Below are 14,225 nucleotides of genomic sequence, written 5' to 3'. Positions count from 1 at the left end.
TTTATCCCAGCCCTGTGGGAGTAGGGGCAATCTTAATTGAAATTGATAGCCTTCCTTTTGTGGTAAACCCCGTGATCCGGAGGAGGCGGGAATCCCACTAAACGTCAATTAAACTAATTTACTGAAAACTTCTCTATGTCTGGCCAAGCTAAAGTGATTTGAATTAACCGATACAAATCTTGGGCGCCTTCTGCTCTTTCCCCATGGAGAAGGAAGGAAGTGTCAAGGAAAGACTACAAGAGGAAGACGAGAATTTTAATCATTTTTGCAATAGGCTACGCAAACGTGCTAAGCTAGGCGTAAGGTTTGACCCCTTTGTCTTCTTTTTGTTCATTTCCCCCCTAATAATCCAAACTGAGAGTAAAATCCTACCTTATGTTTGTTGATGGTCAAGAGAGACCCTGACAGGATGATTTCAACTCAAACACTTGTGTGTTCTTTTTGTCATGTTATCTATTTTTAAACTAGCTTTTTCCTGACACCACCTTTGGATGTTTTCTGTTTGTCCACTAACCTATAGGTCTATTTGTGAGCTTCTACTCCCTCTGAGAACTTGTGTGGATGTAATTGTTCCCACCTTTGTTAACTCACTCCGGGCAGCTGGGAGCTTTCCAGACGATCTTTCCTTCCTCTACTTCCGTGAAGTGGTCGAGTTTGGAAATGACTGAATTGACAAGAGAAAATTAGCTTGTAAGGAAGTGTTAGAAATTTTTCCATGGGAATTTTGCTAGTTAAAGTGGAAATCGATTTAGGAATAATTTTTGCATCAATGTGTTTTTTTAACTTAGAAAATTTGGGTTAAAATATGACTTCTACTTAGTTTAATAATATTTTAATTTTTTCTAAGTGCATGTTAAATTATTTTTTAACTTTTTTTTAAAGTTCTGAGTCCCAGATTCTATGCCTGCTTCCCTCCCCTTCCCTATATATGAGTGTGTGTTTACATATATATTATAACAGATTCGGATTTATTACTTTATTGCTAAGGGGACTTCTAAATGTAGACTCCCCTTATCCTTGTGTCCTGTACCTTAATTTTAATTGAGATAAATTAAACTGAACGATTTACTAAAAACGTCTTTCCTTTGGCTAACCAGGCCAGTATGATTTTTAAGTGATTACAAGCAAGTTTCCAGAAACAGTGCAGAAAGAAAGCAAAAATCCTAATCATTTTTATAACAGGCTGTGCAAAGTGCTAAACTATATGTAAGGATAGACCCTTTAGTCTACTATTTGTTAAATGAAACAAAACAAAAAAAAAAAAAAAAAAAAAAACTTTCTTTAAGGAATACCTTGATTGGCCTTGAATGTCTGTTAAAACAGGAGAAAGAAAAGATGGACAGTAACTGGAAAAAGATGAGACCCCAAGATCCCAGCCCCAGACTTTCTGCCCTAGTGGGATCCCCTCACCAATTTTAAAAGTGAATAATTACTCCAAGTTTAATTGGATGTCAAAACTAATGTTTGTAGATTATGTTCAGATTATGTTTAAATATGGAGGACTGTCTTTGCTCATCCACTAACATCAAGGCAATGTGTTTAAAATTGCAAAAACAAGTTTTTGTTCTTTAAAACAAATTTGATGAAGGATTTTCTACAGTGGCCTTAAGTGCAATCACTTTAGAATTTTAGCAATTTATATTTAAAATGTCTATCACCATTGTGAAAGCTGTTTGAATATAAATATTGGTAAGAATTTTTTTTTTAAAAAAGGCCTGGAGAGACTTAAATCAACTGATGCTGAGTGAAATGAACAGAACCAGAAGATCACTGTACACTTCAACAACAATACTGTATGAGAATGTATTCTGATGGAAGTGGAAATCTTCAACATAAAGAAAAACCAACTCACTTCCAGTTGATCAATGATGGACAGAGGTAGCTACACCCAGAGAAGAAACACTGGGAAGTGAATGTAAATTGTTAGCACTAATATCTGTCTGCCCAGGTTGCATGTACCTTCGGAATCTAATGTTTATTGTGCAACAAGAAAATGATATTCACACACATGTATTGTATCTGACTATATTGTAACACATGTAAAATGTATGGGATTGCCTGTCATGGGGGGAGGGAATAGAGGGAGGGGGGGGATAATTTGGTAAAATGGATACAAGGGATAATATTATAAAAAATATATATATAATAAAAAATTATTAAGTAAAAAAAAATAAAAAATAAAAAACCTCTCTTGACTTATGACTTACTCTCTTCAGATTCTGAAAAGTGAAGAGTTAAGCAGAAAAGAGAGGGGAGAAAGTATGATTTAATTTGGAAAACTGCTTTAAACTTGTTCTCTGTAAACAACATAATAGATCAACTCTCAACCGGATTGAGAGAACCCAGAACTCCCCATCTAGGCTTCCATAGGTCTCTTTAAAGTTTTTGTAATTATTTATAAATAAATGAAAATTAATAGATCTTTTAAAAAGATTTTATCTCACAAACTTCTTCCATATTGGAAGTAGAAATAGGCAGTACAGATTTCTATCTCATTGGGGGGGGTAGGGGAATGAGAAAGACTTGGAGCCCTGTGATCTAACCAGAACATTTGAATTATAATCAAGCAACAAGTTATAATCTTGCTGAATAAATTGATAAAGACAATCATGTGGGTTGAAATTAATTATACAATTTGGGAAGATTAACAATATGTGCTAAAATTATGAAGAAAATATTCAATGGAATGAATACAGTGGTCTGGAATATGAATTAAATATAAAGGAAAGTTGAGTAGTCTAATGGGTTTGGAAGATTTGTAAAGAGATGAAACATGAAAGATAGGTGAGATCTGAAAATAGGGGACACACTCTACATGCAGTAAGCAAGCAGTTGGAAGCCCACGTACTCCAAGGCCTTCTATCCCTGGACAATTATTCTGGGTACCTTGTACCACAATTTAAGCTTATTTAGAGGGTGCAAGGAAGTTTAACTTTGATTTAAGTAGAAAAGTTGAGAGTGAAATTTTTGTAGTTTGATTTGAGTCATTAAACAAATTTATAGAGAATTAGGAAAAATTCTATAAACAAGATGTTCCTTAAATGTAAAAATTGGGGAAAATAACTCACTTTTAAAATCTTTGGCATTGGATTAGCTGGAATTAGGGAATCCTATAATAAGAATACTTGGAATAAAAAAAAAACTCGTACAAAATCTAATAATTGAAATGACAAATGGAAATTCTGTGTGATATCATTTGAAAAAAAAATACATCCAATGTTAATGAATTTATTCTGGTCTCATTTTAAGTGAAATATGTCCTTCCTAGAATTTATTACACAATCTGCAGATTTTTCAGCTGTGTGATTTTAAGTCAAGTTAGTTCAGTATTGTAGAGTATTTTATTTTATTTGGGCTTTAATGATGGGAAAATTGATTGACTATCTGCATTACTCTGGGTGAAGTGTTTGTTTTGCTACTAGCCCCAAACCCGTTTATCTATGTCCCTCCCCCTATGTCTGTCTCTTTCCCTTTTTCTCTCCCTCTCCTGGGTCTCTGGGTGTCATCCCGTTTGTCTATGTCTGTATGTCTCGGGCCAAGCAGGAAGTAAGACTTTCTGCAGGGAGTTAGTGCAGCTTCAGCTACTCACTCCTACGGTTCCAAGAGCAGAACGGGAAGGAGCCTGGAAAATCTCTTAGCCTCAAGGAAAGGCTTGAAGGGATTGAAGGAAGAATTCTTTCCCAGGTAGGGCTGGACATGGATTCAGAAATCAATTGCTCTACCCTGATACTTGTTTACCTGTCTCATTCCACCCAGCACAGGCCAGCTCTCTGAAAAGTTCGAGTAATTGGTGGCTCAGTGATTGTGTGGATGGATGACTTCTGTTTTAAATGTGGAGCTCCTTTACCGTACCCCAAATAGAGAAACAACCTGGTGCCTGGATTGGGACCTGGGGCCCCGGAGTTTAGGTATGCAGAGGTGAAACTGCTCTTGCCTTCCTGTGGTTCTGTCCTTCAGTCTACATGAGGAGATGTAGGCGAGAGCCTCAGAGGAGAAGGGGATGAGAGGACAGGAACACAAACCCAGAGACAGAAGGTCCCAGAGATTTCAGAGGCGCAGGAAGTACTAGTGGGATTCTGATTTTCATCCGACCTCTCCATCAAGTCTGAAGGCCAGAAGGGATCCCCAGTTTTGCAGGGGGACAACCTGGATCGGAATATTCAGAGTCCCGGTGGGCACTGACTCCTCCTATCCCCGCCCAACAGCTAACAAAGAAACCCCGGGGCTTCCCACTTCTCCTGAGCCACTTGGGTGTACTGCTCTCCTCAACCCCCAAGCCTTGTCTCAGGAGTCTGCGTATTTAGAGACGCCTTGGCCCGAGCCAGTGCCAGCCCCTCCAGCTTTTAGTCTATTCCACCTATTGAAGAAAAGGACCTCCCGGCCCCGCCCCCTCACCCCTCAGGTGTCACGCCCACATAGCCTAAACCAGATTTAGTCATCCCTGCTTCTCCCCTCGAAACTGCCAGGCTAAGACTGGTCAGTAGGCACTGAAACTGCTTGGTACTTGACCCACTTATTTCTGTCCCTCTTCCCCCTCCCATATCCTCCAGGTTCACTGTTCACTCTTTCCATCGTTTGTTCTCTCAGGCTAGATCCAGGGATATCAGACTTTTTAGGGTCCATCCTTCGATCTTCATTCAGTCCTTGATAGAATGGATCAGACAAAGAAAGACCTCTTTAATTGATTGAATTTGTCTTCGCTTTATTTTTCTTCTCTCTTTCCCACCTCAGCCCCTTTTCAGATTTTCCAATTGCTCCTTTCCATTTCTCTCATCCCATCACAAATGGATTTCCAAGGCTGTAACCACCATTACACACACAACTAGTGGGACCATAATACATCTGAAAAGATGCCTTCTAAGAAATGGCAGACCTGGATCTGGCACTGCACAGTTTTTGTTACCTGTTCTCAAAATTGCAGACTAGATCATTGAATGGCAACTGAGTTTACAAGTATTTGAGTGGCCAAGAACATGGATAGGAGTAGGAAGGCAAGCAGGCCTGTACTAATCACCTATTTTAAACCAAGCCCATCTGGCACATGAATGCTTATTCTCTCCCCATCACATAAGTCTCCATGAGTTTCTTACACTGGGGCAAACTTCTGTTTCTATTGTCATAGTGTTCGAATGCTTTGTTGACTGCTTCCCATTGTTGTATCATTTCCTGAGTATCAATTTTCTAGAATCCAGTGAACTGGAGAAAGGGTATGAAATCAGAGGATCCTTTGAGATACTAGGAAAACAAAATTGAATAAAAGTCCTAGTCAGGAAAGTGGCATTTTCTGAGGGAACTAAGGGCTGCAGGGCTCCAAGAGAGTCCAATGGGAAGGGTCAAGATGTCTAAAAAGACATGGGATCTGCAGTTCAGGGCTCTGGGAGAAATGGATGGAAAGGGCTCTAAACTGTTATTGTTCCCTCCAAGTCCTAAAGGGCTTTAACTTCCAGTGGGCCATTTAGTCAGCCATAGTTTATTTGGCCCTCCTGATTTCCATTAAATTGAATACCTGAATTCTAAAAAATCGATACTCAGGAAATGGTACAATAATTAGACAAGCAGGAAAAGGAAAGAACAAAAAAGTGCCAGGTTACTGTTTTGTTGATGACTTGTATGGAAGAGGAATCCTCAGAGATACTCTGGAATTTCCAATCCAAAGGGTAAGCCCAAGGTGATTGAACTGGGCCATGCGATCAGGCCCTAGGGTCCTGGAGGGATGAAGGGAAAGAGTCTGACTGGTAAACTAGTTGCAGACTCCAAAATGGCCTAGGCTTTTCTGAGAAGGAGGCATAAATGCAAAGAATTGCATCTGGTCTCCAAACATTAAATGTTTATAATTTACAAAAAAAAAAAAAAAATTCAATAAAACAAAAAGAAATTTGGACTCAAAGGAGCCTATGTATCAGGACAGTAAAGTTTTGAGAATCCTAACAGACTGCCTGGGTTCAAATCTGAGGGGAAGAGCCCAGCTTTGGGTTGGGCCCCGGGAAAAGAGGGGTCCAAGTTGGGTCCTAGTGCCTAGGAGGATGAGCGCAAGGAGGAAAAGGGTCTGACTGTCTGACAAGCTTCATTCTGTGCCTCCACACCAAAACATTTCTGACCGGGAGGAACTAACAGAAAAAGCTGCCCCTGGTCCCCCAAAGGCAGATTTTGTAAAAGATTGAAGTTAAATTTTAAATAAAGTCACTTAGTCCCTGTTTACCAATGGAGTCCTTTGTATCAAGGGGATTTAAAGCTCCACAATACTTGAAGGTACTGCCTGGGTCAAATTCTAAATGGGAAATTTTAGGTGTAGTCTCTTAGGTCTGAGGAATGAGAAGGTAAGGGTTTTGTAGGCCCCCTAGGTCTTCCACAAAAGGGGAATGGAAGGAAAGAAATGCTTCTGGTCCCCTAACACAAATGTCCTATAGACAATTAATTAATATCAGTGCTGAATATATTATAAATGTGTATATATGTATGTAGATATATTTATATATGCATATATAATGTTAATGTATTAATATTATACATAATTGCCTATTTAACTTGTTGGTTTTCTTGATTTAATTTAATATCAATATTACATATTAATATATTAAAGATAGAGGTAGAATTTGAGACAGATTAGAATCAATGGAAATTTACATTGGGATAAAAAAGTGTTTCATTAGGATTTTTTCCCTTCTCTTAAAAAGCAGCTCAGCAGTAATGAACTGAACCAGCTACACCCAGCAAAAGAACTCTGGGAGATGACAATGAACCACTACAAAGAATTCCCAATCCCTCTATTTTTGTCCACCTACATGTTCGATTATTTTTGTATAGCAAAATAATTGTTTGGACATGTATTTTGTATTTAACTTACACTTCAACATATTTAACATGTATTGGTCAACCTGCCATCTGGGGGAAGGGGTCGGGGAGAAGGAGGGGAAAAGTTGGAACAAAAGGTTTTGCAATTGTCAATGCTGAAAAATTATATGCATATATCTTGAATATAAAAAGCTATAATTAAAAAAAAGCAGCTCAAGTCAGAAAAGATATTACATTTGAACTTTAGTTACAAAGAAACAAAAATTTATATATATCTTCACACACATGAGAAAGACATAGAATATAGTTTGAGTTAAAGAGGAGGGGTGAGTATTAAAGAAAAAAAAAATTAGGATATTCCAGAAAGAGGAGATGGGGAAGAACTGGAAGATTTTATTTTAATTTTCTTTCTCTTAGCAAGTCCGTCCCCCAGTCACAGAAAGCAAGAAATATAATACCTACTCATATATAAAATATACCTGATATTATACATATGAAGTCATGTAAAACAATTTGTTGGTTTGCGCTTTCTCTCTTGTACTGATGTGTTAGAGAGAGGTATAATTTTTTTCCCCTAAGTACCATTTTGGCTGCATCCTCATCAGTTTTTGACATGTTGCATTATGGTCATTCTCTTTAATGCATTGATTGTGACTCAGATTTATACCTTGACCCTCTCATTTTTTAGGATTAGATTATCTAGTTTTTAATTTATTTTTCAACTATGCTGCTAAGATCCTTTATTAAATATAACTTTTGTGGCATCATGGTCGGAAAAGGATGATTTAATATTTCTGCTTTTCTACATGTGTCATGGTTTTATGCCCTAATATATGTTCAATTTTTATGAAATTGCCATAAACAACTGAGAAAAACATTGATAAGTGTAATATATATATATATATATATATATTATATATATGTATGTGTGTGTGTGTGCGCACATCTACACTTCTCAATGTCTTCAGAGATCTATCATATCTAATTTTACTAAAATTCCATTTATTTTATTTCATGAGTATTTATGTATGTGGTAAAATGAGCTCCTCACTAATTTATTTATTTTATAGTCTATTCCTCCCCTAACTCATATTATTTTCCCTTCAAGAGTTTGAATGATATGCCTTTTGATGCATTTTTGAGTCAGTTTAGGTAAAAGTGAGACTCAAACATTTCTGCTCCCCTCCATAGTAAAAATATCTTTCTTTCCAGCTTCTGTTGTGAGAATTTTTCTCATTCTTCTCTCCACCTCCTTCAATTGTATCTCCTCTTTCTCAATCTGCCATTTTTCTTATGAGATTTTCTGAATTCCTGCCACTGAAACCCGTGGGCACTCTAGGAAGAATGGCACCAAGACCAGTGGATATTATGGAGGTCTATCAAAAAAATTTAATTTTTAAAGAAATTGAAAAATGATTTTCCTATAATGGGAGGGGTGGAGTAAGGGTGGAAAGGGTAGTGAAGAAAAGAAGCCATTATAGAGAAACACTCTGGGGAGAATGCCACCGAGAGCAATAGGCATCCTGATAGAAGTCTGCAGAAAAAGGGTTTTGTTTTTAAGATTAAAAAAAAAAAAAAGTGTAAAAGGTTATCTGTCCCAGAGAGATTTAGTTGAGATTTCGGACACAGAAGTGGAAGTGTTCCTCCCTCCCTCCCTTGTAATAGAAGGAAAGAGAAGTTGAGGTTTTGTGAGAAAAGAAAAGAGCAGAGGCTGGAAGGAGGTTTTCACCACGATCTTTGAGTTTTCCCGTGTGCAGTTGTCTGTTCCAGTCTTGTGTGGGAGGGTGCCGTGAAAAATCCCAACCAGAAGACTGCAGATTCACCGAGTTAACGAGAGGAGGGGATGTGTGTGTCTTGTGGAAAAGGGAAGTAATCAGGCAGGACGACCGAGCAGACATTAGTGTCTTGGACGAAGTCCCCAGCCCTTCCCGGATGGGGTGGTTCCGGTTGACTGCTTCGGGACCTAGTCAAACCCGGCTAGGGCTTGGATTCTGATGCTCGGGATGAGCCGAAGGACGCTTTCTGGACGGTTCCCCAACATAGGGAAATCCAATCCCCCGTGTCCAAGTAGCAAAGCCTCCAGCCCCTGAGGTTAAGGTTATCCAGCACTGAGGGATGGAGATATGGGTGTGATATTCATAAGTGATATAGATATAGATGTAGATATCTACACATCTATATCTATCTCTATCCATCATGTCTCGATCTATCTATCCATCTACCCACTTACCTATCTATCTTCTATCAATCATCCAGATTATCTATATGTAGACCAACTTCACATCGCCACTACTCCCAAATCGAAGGCTCCGTGGGGCGAGAAGTCCGGAATCTAGCGCGCTGTGCAAAATAAAACCCAGAGCGACTCTTGCAGCATCGGGGGAGTGGAGGACTATTACAAGGGAGGTCGAACCCGTAGCCTGAGAGCAATTCCAACAGAGCCCTATCTCAGATGAGGGAGCAGAGGTGGAAAAGAGTGGGAGAGATCCAGACTCCGAACGAGGATGTACGCTGGTTTTTACACGTCTTTCCTTCCTCCCTCCCCGCCCCTCACCCCGCCACCACCACCCCGGCCATTGCATGCGTGTAACAGATAGAGAGGTAACAAGGGACGCTACCTGAGGAAACTTGAATGAGAGCCTGCACATTCTTTGGGGTTTCAGACGTTCTCAACACTGCTGCTCTCTCCCACTGAGTGAAAGCGACAGAAACAGTCGAACCAACACCAAACAAACGGAAAACCTCCCCCCCCTTTTTTTTTTTTCCTCCTCGGGTATTGTGCCCCTCAGCACTAAGTCCACGTGTAAGCAGAGGCTCGGGCTTCAGTTTTCAGAGTTTGTTTATTTCCTCCCCCTCCCCTCCTCCCTCCCTCCCCCCGCCCCGGCCTCTCCAAACTGGGAGGAGGAAAGGATGATTTCGTTTGCCTCAGCCACGAGCCGAAATCCAATGGAAGGGGGAAAGAATAAGATGTATAAAGGAGAAACTCTTCGCTTTCTTTTCTCTTGGGACTGCAAAAGCTTGAGTCAAGGACTGATTTTCTATAGACCGCCGCAGAGGCAGATCGTCTACGAACGATTTAGCACAAGGTGCCGGACGAACATGCATGCTTCGCTGCAGCAACCGGGCCCCAGAACAAACTGCCCTCTGATCCTCCCAGGCGCCAGATGAAGTTCCTCGGCGCTTCGGGATCATCACGCTTAGCGAGGATTGTGACTTCGTGATGACGTCACTATGAACGCTTGGCAACCACAATGCAGTTATCCCTGTAGTAAGTTTTCTGCTATCTCCCGCTTAAAATCCCCAAAGTCAGAAAGGTCCAGATCAAGCAAGTGTTTGCTCTTCTGTTCCATGGAAAGTTTCTCTCCTCCTTGACCTGAGTCACATTTTGACAGATGGACCAGCCCCAGTCCAATTCCACTTGACATTGTCCCTGAAGCTGGCTGTGCCCGCTAGAGAGCCCCTCAAAGCTCGCCTCACCTTCCCTTCCGAGCAATGAAAAAACGATCAAAGTAGCCTAATTTCACCCGCGGCCACCAGTTGTCTGGAGGCGGGGAAAGAGGGGGAGGGGGGAGGAGGAGGGGAGAGGACTGGAAAGGGAGACTTAGAGCTGGCGCAGCGGAGCAAATCTGAACCCCTGCTGTGTCAGCGCCCACTTGGACTTGGATTGCCAGTCACAATCCTCCGGTCTCCTGGGTAGGAGAGGAGCAATGGTGTGGGATGCGGTAGAGAGGAAGGGTGCTGCAGATGCCGAAGGAAGACTGGAGAAGCTGCTGCAGGTGCGGTGTGGGATGGGGGAGGCTGGGGAGGCCGAGGAAGACCGGGAGAGCCCGGGGGCTGTCGGGAAGCGCAGGCTGAAAAGAACTTGGAGTAGGGGGATCAAAGCCAGGATCTTTGGCAGTCCAGCCGCCGGCTCAGTGCCCCAAACGTGTTAGCCACCCGGATCCCAAAGGACCTCACCGACCGGTATTTCTCTTATCTATTTTGTTCGCTCTAGCCAGAATCGTTTTACCTCTGAGATCTGCGGCTAATTTCTATGCCTCCAGGCGGATTCTCAGGAGCTGAGTGAAAGAGTATTCCTGGCCAGATTAGTCCTTCAACTACGGAATAGAGCTTTTCGGGACTCCTGTGGGCTTCTCCAGGATCTATCCAGTGACTGCACTGGATCCCAAGGCACTCTCTCCGCCACTCTGGATTCGGGATACCATCTTTCAATCGGCCGAGGGCAACAGAGGCCAGGCTCCTGGACCTTCGGGACTGCGGTCGCCCATCTCCGGGGACAACAGCTTTTGCCAGGAACAACCCCCGTTCGACTGCTGTTCTACTTCTGCTGTCAAAGTTCTCGTTTAATATTTGCTACTCCCTCTGAAACCTGAAAGCACACTGCTCCTCGGATCTCCTGCCCCAGGCTTTGCAGACCCCCTGCGCTGGCTCTCCACCCCCACGGTCTAGCACCCCAGTGGCGAGTTGGACCTTCCTCCCACAAGCCGAATAGATTCTTGGGAAATAAATTGACACTTTTCTTCGACACTCACCGAGTTCTGGGGAACCTACCTGGCCACCTAGCTTAGGCTTTCATTGAGGTTGTTGCACATTTTCGTCTAGTATCTCTGGGCTAGATCCTTTCGGGTTTTCATCAGGCCTGCTGTTTGAGGGCTAGGAGTATCTATAAAATGCAAGAAAAAAATAGGGGCTGGGAGGAGGGGGAGGAGCTGAGGTCTGACCAAGGCTTGCCTGGCCTCCTCCCACACTTTGCAAATAGAAAATGAACGTTTTATCTATTTATCTAATTCCTACTCTAAAACGAATCCTAACCCTAAACCTATCCCTTTAAGTCTTAACTTTTAACACTAATGCTAATTAGGTCCCTGACTATAATTCTACCTCTGATTCCCAACTCCAATTTATTAATTTATGATTTTCAAGAATCAATATTATTTTTTTTATCATAAAAATGGATTTCTCTTTTTCAAAAACGTTTTTCATAATGTGCTTCCCAGAAGCCCCTACTCCATGGAAGAAAACTGAAGAAAACTGAAGGGAAATATATATATATATATATATATATATATATATATATATATATATATATATATATATATATATATATATATATATATATATATATATATGTATGTATGTATAATTTTGTAGTGTGTGTGTATATACATATATATACACACATACACTACAAAATTAAATCCAAATTCATGTTACAATGCATCTTGGGCAAGAAAAAAACACTGGACAATTTGGCCATACTCCAAATAATATGTACCTTCAATATCAATGAATCAATCCTGGGCACCAAAAATTGACCCAATTAACATTCAATATTCAGTTTGTTGGGTTTGACTTTGTAAAAAATCATAGTATAAGTGGAAATGCTGAGGGAGGCTAGTTTCCCTTGAAGATTTCTGGGAAGTTGATAGGAATTATCCTTGTGCCATTCAGTACCTAGATCAAGATAAGTTTTCAAGGGCCAACTTTTGTGGGCTTTTGCAGTCCCCCTTTTTTTTTTTTTAAATCCTAACTCCAGTTATTTATTAAGTCTTTATTAATCTAATAATAATAAATATTTCAGACTAATTCCAATCCAATAAAATTTGTTAAGTTACTATTATATGCTTAGCACTATGGTAAACACTAGGGATAGAATTAAATTTTAAAAATTCTTTGTCCTTAAGGAACTTAAATCTAATGGGGAGGGAAGGGAAGAGGGAGTAGTACTAGAATAGAAGGAGATGGGGAAGCAGGGTGGAAGTTGGGGACAACTCAGGTTACTCAGGGCCAGGGCATCTTATTCCAGGAATTGGAACCAGCAAATGCAAAGTGAAGTGAGATGAAAGTCTAGTTTCTGCCTTCTATAAAGGAAGGCAATGAGTTTGCTACTCTGCTAGCCAGGCCTGGATTCAGAGGGGAGAGGAGGTTGAGGTTGATAGTAATAAAAAAAGAACTGAGGAAGCAATACAGTGATTTAAAATAATGAATTTGTCCTGGAAGGGGCATTTTGTTTCAAGAACTTGAAACCAGGCAGAGCAAAGATGCAAATATAATTCCTAACCTTAGCTTAATTCTGCCTCTGACTGTAAGCATAATTCTGCCTTTGAATCCAAATCTAAGATCAAGTTATCCATTTAATTTTTCAAATATAAAATCGTCCACTTATTTTTACAAAGAGATGGATATCTTTTTTGCACAATGTTTTTCAAAAATCTGTGCCTTCAGGCACCTGTGGCCCCATGTAAGAAAACAGAAAACTTTAAAAAATATTCAGTACAGAATTAAGTCTAACACCATGTTAAAAAAAAAAAAATCTTGTTCAAGAAAAAAAAATTTGATTATTTGGGTAGGCTCTAAATTTTAAACTATTAATCAATTTGGTTTAAGTCCCCATTTCTCTGTATTTTGTAGAGGATATGAGATATAAATTTGCATCAAGAAATGTACAGATTAGCTTTCAGTCACTAATTCTATGAGATTAATCTTGTCAAATTTCTTATTACTGATGCCCCCAAAACAGGAAAAGAAGTAAACTCTAGGATACAAGATTCTTGGAATCATTTTTGTACCCCCCAGTGTCCGGATCTCAAGAAACTCAAGCTCCAGGCTACAGGGAATGCTGATCTAATCCCACTTTTCTTTGGAACCAGTGGACATATGGACATAGAAACAAATATATTGATTCACTTTCTCCCAGCAAATACAACTATGCCAATATTTTGATAAATTGATTTCTCTGTTTTTTGTAACTTTTTTCAAAATGGCTTTTAAGAGTTCCTGTTTTCCTTGAAAGAGAATATGAAAAAAATTCTAAAAATAGCTACTGAAAAAGAAAATCCAAACTCATATTAATAAGTGCTTTAAGCAAAGAAAAATCTTTAGACAATCTGGCTAAGTTCCCACTTCTAAGTTTTTTGCAGAATCTAAGAAATTTAAATTCCATTGCACCAGGGTTTAGAATTAGCTTTCAATCTCTGCAAAACATGATCTTACTGGCATTAAAAAAAAAAGGGGGGGGGGTCTGAAGTACACTTAAGGTCACCTATGAAAGTGCCCAAATTACTCTGGAGCTCAAGATGCTCAACTCCCAGACACCAGCAGAGGGAGGTCTAATTCCATCATTGTTTAGGATAACTATTTCAGAAAGAAAATCAGAAAGAAAAAATTCTTTCTGATGTTAGATGAATAAATGTATCATTTCATCCTTAATAAATTGATAAATTTGTTTTTTCAGCAAACACAATTATAACCATATTTTGATGAAGACATTGATTTTTCTATAGGGGGAGGAGACCACTTTTTAAAAATGGTGCAACACCTTGAAGAAATGTGAAAAATTCTAAAGGTACATACATACTTCAAGCATGATAATTGTGGAAATATGTATAGAAGAATTGTATGTTTTACATATATTGAATTACTTGCCATCTCGG

At 39.8% G+C, this 14,225-nt stretch overlaps 2 long non-coding RNA genes across 3 annotated transcripts; one reads left to right on the top strand and one right to left on the bottom strand.

Annotated features, from left to right (window-relative positions):
• Positions 1-8,172: 8,172 nt before the first annotated feature.
• Positions 8,173-9,560, bottom strand: LOC141546849 (uncharacterized). The gene is made up of 3 exons (XR_012483436.1): positions 9,411-9,560; positions 9,023-9,132; positions 8,173-8,900 (listed from the first exon to the last, which is right to left on the bottom strand). It is a non-coding gene; the product is annotated as an uncharacterized LOC141546849 (long non-coding RNA).
• An 870-nt stretch (positions 9,561-10,430) lies between these two features.
• On the top strand, positions 10,431-13,866 carry LOC141547715 (uncharacterized). 2 transcript variants are annotated; one of them, XR_012483598.1, is made up of 3 exons: positions 10,431-10,568; positions 10,791-11,372; positions 13,313-13,866. It is a non-coding gene; the product is annotated as an uncharacterized LOC141547715 (long non-coding RNA). The 2 variants fall into 2 exon arrangements; XR_012483597.1 differs by having other exon boundaries at positions 10,787-11,372.
• Positions 13,867-14,225: the final 359 nt, after the last annotated feature.

The sequence above is a fragment of the Sminthopsis crassicaudata genome, chromosome 6 (genome assembly GCF_048593235.1).
Source record: "Sminthopsis crassicaudata isolate SCR6 chromosome 6, ASM4859323v1, whole genome shotgun sequence".
NCBI lineage: Eukaryota > Metazoa > Chordata > Mammalia > Dasyuromorphia > Dasyuridae > Sminthopsis > Sminthopsis crassicaudata.
The sequence above is the reverse complement of the archived record's forward strand: the minus strand, read 5'-3'. Positions and strand labels throughout refer to the sequence as shown.